This window comes from Saccoglossus kowalevskii, chromosome 6, assembly GCF_978046115.1.
Source record: "Saccoglossus kowalevskii chromosome 6, keSacKowa6.1, whole genome shotgun sequence".
Taxonomy (NCBI): domain Eukaryota; kingdom Metazoa; phylum Hemichordata; class Enteropneusta; family Harrimaniidae; genus Saccoglossus; species Saccoglossus kowalevskii.
The window spans coordinates 19,093,359-19,099,134 of NC_140646.1; the positions used below are offsets into that span (position 1 = coordinate 19,093,359).

The following is a 5,776-nucleotide window of genomic DNA, read 5'->3' on the forward strand; positions in this document are numbered from 1 at the left end:
TTTCAATTGTATTAAGTCTGTCGTGAAACCTAGGCAATATGATGGGTAGGGTGAACATCATACCAGTGCTTATTATATTTGTAGTCCATTTGTGCAAATAAGGTGATCTAACTCGGAAAACACTGGTTTTATTTGATTATTATTTCCATAGAAAGTGAATATATAGCTTACTAAGTTGTATTCCCTTATATATTACAATTATTTGCTGGGAAATATTTAGAATTAGATTAATTCATCACTTATCTATAGACACATACAATAAACATACTATCTTTAATACACAAATGTAAGCATCGTAAACAATTCACAACAAGTCAAAGATATTATATATTTTCATTTATTTTTAGTCAGCACAACGGATCACCCCACATTGTAATGTATTGATTCTATATTCTGGCTAAAATGTGACATATATCCATTATCCAGAGTATGTCAGGCAGCTGAGAATCCAGTATCTGTGTGTACAAAAATAAGTGAAATTTATAATAATGTAAACTATTATGCTGCATAGCAAACATACTCTCTAATATGCTATGTACGGATAGAATGCAAGTATCTGATACAAGAGATCAGCACACATTTCTTCATAACCATTACACATTTATCACAGTTGATATGAAAATACCTGACATGTCCCCACCACGTGACTATCTATCATGGACTCTGCATTTATGTACATCATTGTCATCATAATCTCAATGTTACAGCCTCAAAGTGAATGGCATTGTATTTAAATCTGAACAATATTATAACAAAAATTATATTTTAGAATAGACATTTAATTGGTGATGACAATGTTCAAGTAATTACGTTACCAGCGTTCTCTTTCAGGTATTGACCTCTTGCAATGGACTGTTTGGGGATTTGCCAGTATCCTCTTTCATGAAGTTTTTGAATGTATTTGATTCCTGACAGTGTCGGTGAAACCAGCATGGTAGACATTACGATCAGTACCAAAACGAAGGCTACAGATTTCTTCATTACAATTTTTAAACCTGTTAATGATACAGATGAATTGTCATTCTTCAGTTAGATGAGTAGACCATGACTACTTGCTATGCTTTCACCATTGCTGAACGCAATGAACTAGGGACAGCCACCAATGGTGGCGCTATAAAATTGTTAAATCTTTGTACGCTCACACAAATATTTAACTAGTATAAAAACTAGCAGTTTATAGTGTAATAGCAAGTCCCATAATTGTAAGCGTGTACGTCCCATAATTAACACAATAAACTAACTCAAAATATGTGGTTGTTTTTTCTATGTGGAATAAATTTGGTTTATAATTAACTATGTGAAAGCCTCATCCAAGTTATTAGCATATTTGATCTGCATTGCGCATGCCAGACCTTAATGCCATGTGTTTTATCATACATGCGATCCTTTTACAGCCAGCTCAGCAGTACAGTCCCAGGAGGTGTGTATGTGTGTAGCTTTTTACTCTACTGTGGTGAAAACGCTGGCGTCTTTATATTTCAGAGGCAAAACTTGGTGGCAAAATGCCTTCTTGTTTATGTGTGTCAAAACATTTTGAAAACCAGCTTAGCAAATTTTAACCTGAATGTAAATAATCATAAACTGTTACTTAATAATGAGAGAACTCACTGAACATCAGACAACAACTGTGAAATATGTTTTAAGCCGTTTATTTTTAGTTCTGGATGATACTTTTGGATGACAGATTAGCGAAATCTGTGCTAATTATGAATATGCAGAAATATGAAATGGAAAATTAGAGAAAAATAATAGGGTATTAAACTAGTATGACATAGGCATTCTTCACGTATCGAGTCATTCACTCAATTTATCTCTGTGTGTAATATGCTTTCAACAATCTGTTAACAAGTATTACATTTACGACGATCATATACTTTTTATACATTTAACAAATTATTCAACATTCAACTCAGTGAGAATTATGCTCATATAACTAATATAAGCCGACTCAGGACAAAAAATTGTCAGAAATCAACAATAGAATTTGGTCAATGCTTCCAAAGCTGGGTCTTAACTACATGCAAATTGATTCATATAAAAAGATGATGTCATCGATTTATATGGGTCTACCTATAGCGGCTCGTAATGCAGTTTTTGTCACTTCCTATAGCTAATCCAATTATAAACTAAATTCTAAAATGGTGAACTGCACTCAATAACCCACCAAAGTCGACAAGTTTTAGGTATGCTATTTTGTCAGGCTATTTCTGGCAATGGTTTCTTAGAACTCAACAAGATGTTCCTTTTAAATTAGCTTCAACGATGTCACGGGGTAGAGTCAAATATTAACCCCAAACATAATGTGTAGACCAATGCAATAATATTCATATCACTAGAAACGATGATGCACAATCTTACAAGTACGACGCCACACATTAACTGCGTCAAACTATAGTTTATTCAGATTTATGCTTGGTATGGTCTCCGACAATATCACTCCTGCAGAGGCGACCTGCTGTTTTACATTTCAATAGATAACTAATAATCAAATGACACTGGTTTATAGTAACAACATTCACCAATCGAATATATATACACATCGTCGCAGTTACAATATTATTCATCAAACATATAATTATAGATTATAGGGGGCAAGGGGGGAACTGGCACAGGTTACAGTAAATAAAAAACGGCATTTTACGTTTTTACAGGAAATGAAAGTATAATTTACAGTAAAAAATAGTTATAAACACTTTACAGATAAAACAATTTCCTAATTAATACTATTAAAAACTATTAGAAGGTGATGTGAACTTGGTAGAAATTGTTTTGCATCTACTGTTGAATTTATTGTTACATGTGAGTGAATTGCTCAGACAACACCACTATAAAACAGGGAGTATCGAAAAACTTACAATTCGTGACATAGTCTATTTAAATACATGGTATTGCAGATATCGAGTTGAAAGTGTTATTTTCTCTGACTATATATATTTTTGTGTTTAGGATTTGTCAATTATTCATCAAAGATAACTATATATGTGTTTTATATTCATAACTTAAATTTACATACCTTGTTAGTTTTACAGAACACCGACATTATAGCTCGTCTTTGATTACTTGTATTAACAAATGTTTATGGTTATTCAAAATTAGATGCTACGCATATATTGCATGTAAAGAAAGACAATTGCACTAAAATGTTTAAATGTATACAGCAATGCATACTAAAATTTAATCAGCATTTGTTTAAGTTCAACTAGTTTTGTTTATTAGAAATAGTAATTCCGTGTCCTTCCGTATTATATGTAACGATCCCGTCGATTGGCTTTTTTTTAATATTGTGTGGACTGTCATATCACTGATCGGCTCAACATTTGTAATGCTTTAAATAGCGACCTGCTGTTTTACATTTTACTAGGTAGATGAACATATTAGAATGACACCTGATTATGCTAGTCATACTACATTGTTAAGAAAAACAACTTACAATGGACAAAATCACTAAAGGTTACATATATACACATCACTGCAGTTACAAAATTATTCATCAAACATCTTATTCTGAGAATTATTAGCAAACACTTCAGCGTGGTATTAAGAGTTTGTTTTCAGGGAAGGGTGAATGGTGGAAAATGGTGGTACATATTGGAGTAATTCCTGGAATTGATACAGTTCAGGCTGAAATACAATATGTAGTGTTTCCATGTTTTGTCTGATATTGCTGTGGCAATCTGCTGCTGTATCTAATGTGAGATTTGTTCCGAAATTCAGTGCATTGTATGCACTCCATGTTTTTTTGCTGAAAACATATTTGCTCATATTTTCTAATGATAGATTTGCACAAGTTTCACTCCTACTGGGAAATCTGCATTATTGCATGAATTACAGCTAATAAAACACAACGGAATAGTGTGTAACAGCCAATTTTAACAGCCTATCACGTGATTTTAATCAGAATATTTACCTGGAAAGAGGCTATTAGAATATGTGAGGGATTGTATCAAAAGAGATGTGTATACTAAAAAGTAATACCTATCCTCTTTTGCATCGCTGAGTATTTCTGTTTTATTATACTTGTTTGAAAATGTTACTCTGCATTCTCCATGAATTTCGTAACTTGCTATGATCACGGTAAAGAATATAACCTGTGGTTACTTTTAACAGTTTTGATCAAAACTGTGTCGCAAAAAACACTTTTACATCCAATTTTTTTTTACTTTTTCAGCTTGTAGCGATATAATCAGTGTTATCGGAAAGTATTTTGGAACGATTTTACTATCATTTTACTGTTTTCATTGGCAACAACGCTGGGCTCAGCAAATTTCAAGGTATTTCACAATCACCAAGCCACTATCTGAGACATACCATTATGTCACAGGGTAGACATGATGTATGTATGTCAAATTCTGCTGACAACACAATTCAGTGACTGTATGAGCAGTCTAAAAATGAACATGTGCAATGAGGAGTTGCAAAGTATCAAAATATGTGTGCTTTTCAATTACACTGGCTCTGTACTTTTCACTAACAATTGATGTCACACTATAAAAATACCATTAAAACCATAGAAGGTGATTTGAGCTTTGTTTTGTCTTTACTGTTATATGTATTGTTACATATGAGTGAATTGCTCAGACAACACTACTATAAAACAGGAAATATCGAAAACAAATATTTGGATTCCGTAATTTTTACAATACGTGGCATAGTCAATTTAAATACATGGTATTTCAGATCAAGAATTAAAAGTGTTATTTTTTCAGCACTTTTATACATCATTTTATGTTTATGATTGTGTCAATTATTCATCAAAGATAAGTATATCTGTGTTTTATATACATAACTAAAATTTACATACCTGGTTAGTTTTACAGAACACAGACAAAACAGCTTGTTTCTGATTACATGCAACAACAAATGTTTATGGTTATTTAAAATCTGCATACTACGTCATATATCACTAAATATTCATTAGATGCTACGCATATATTGCATGTGAAGGAAGACAATTGCACTAAAATGTTTAAATGTGTACAGCAATACACACTCAAATATATTCAGTGTTTGTTAAGTTCTAGTAGTCTTGTTTTTAAAAAAAAAGTAATTCAGTGTTCTTGTTATATGTATCGATCCCGTTGATTGACTTTTTTTCGAAAATATTATGTGCGCTTTCATGTCACTGATCAGCTTACAATTTGTGTTGCTTTAAATAGCGATCTGTTATTTTACATTTCACTGGGTAGATGAACATATTGAAATGACAGCTGTTTATGCTAGTCATACTTTATTGTTGGGAAAAACAACTTATAGAGGACAAAATTCACTAAAGGTATTGATTATTATACACATCACTGCAGTTACAAAATTATTCATCAAACATCTTATTCTGAGAATTAATACCAAACGCTTGAGCGTGGTATTAAAAGTTTGTTTTCAGGTAAGGGTGATACCAAAGTGAAAAATGGTTGTACATATGGGGGTACACGGCATCAAAATTTGAATTTCTGTCGTAACCGCTTGCCGGATTAGCAACGTGTTTTGCAGTAAAACTGTTGTTTACATTTTGGCAAATAAATGATCGAATTTCCCTCGCGTAACCGTCGAAACTGAAACGACGTAAATTTAGAAGTTGTGCGTTTGATACGTCCAGTCTAAACAGTGGAAATTCCCAAATTTACTGTCGTTTTACGCTGAACTTAAAGAACGGATATACTACGTTGCTCGTTGTATATTTTCAGCGTAATTTGTCATTGTTTTACATTCAACGTATTAAGCTGAAATAACGCACCTTGAACTGCCGCACTACAGGTTTGACATGGTAGAAATCATTCAC

At 32.6% G+C, this 5,776-nt stretch overlaps 1 long non-coding RNA gene across 1 annotated transcript; it reads right to left on the reverse strand.

Moving 5' to 3' along the window:
• Positions 1–321: 321 nt before the first annotated feature.
• On the reverse strand, positions 322–4,876 carry LOC146741856 (uncharacterized). Its single transcript, XR_014929804.1, has 3 exons — positions 4,802–4,876; positions 816–995; positions 322–455 (listed from the first exon to the last, which is right to left on the reverse strand). It is a non-coding gene; the product is annotated as an uncharacterized LOC146741856 (long non-coding RNA).
• Positions 4,877–5,776: the final 900 nt, after the last annotated feature.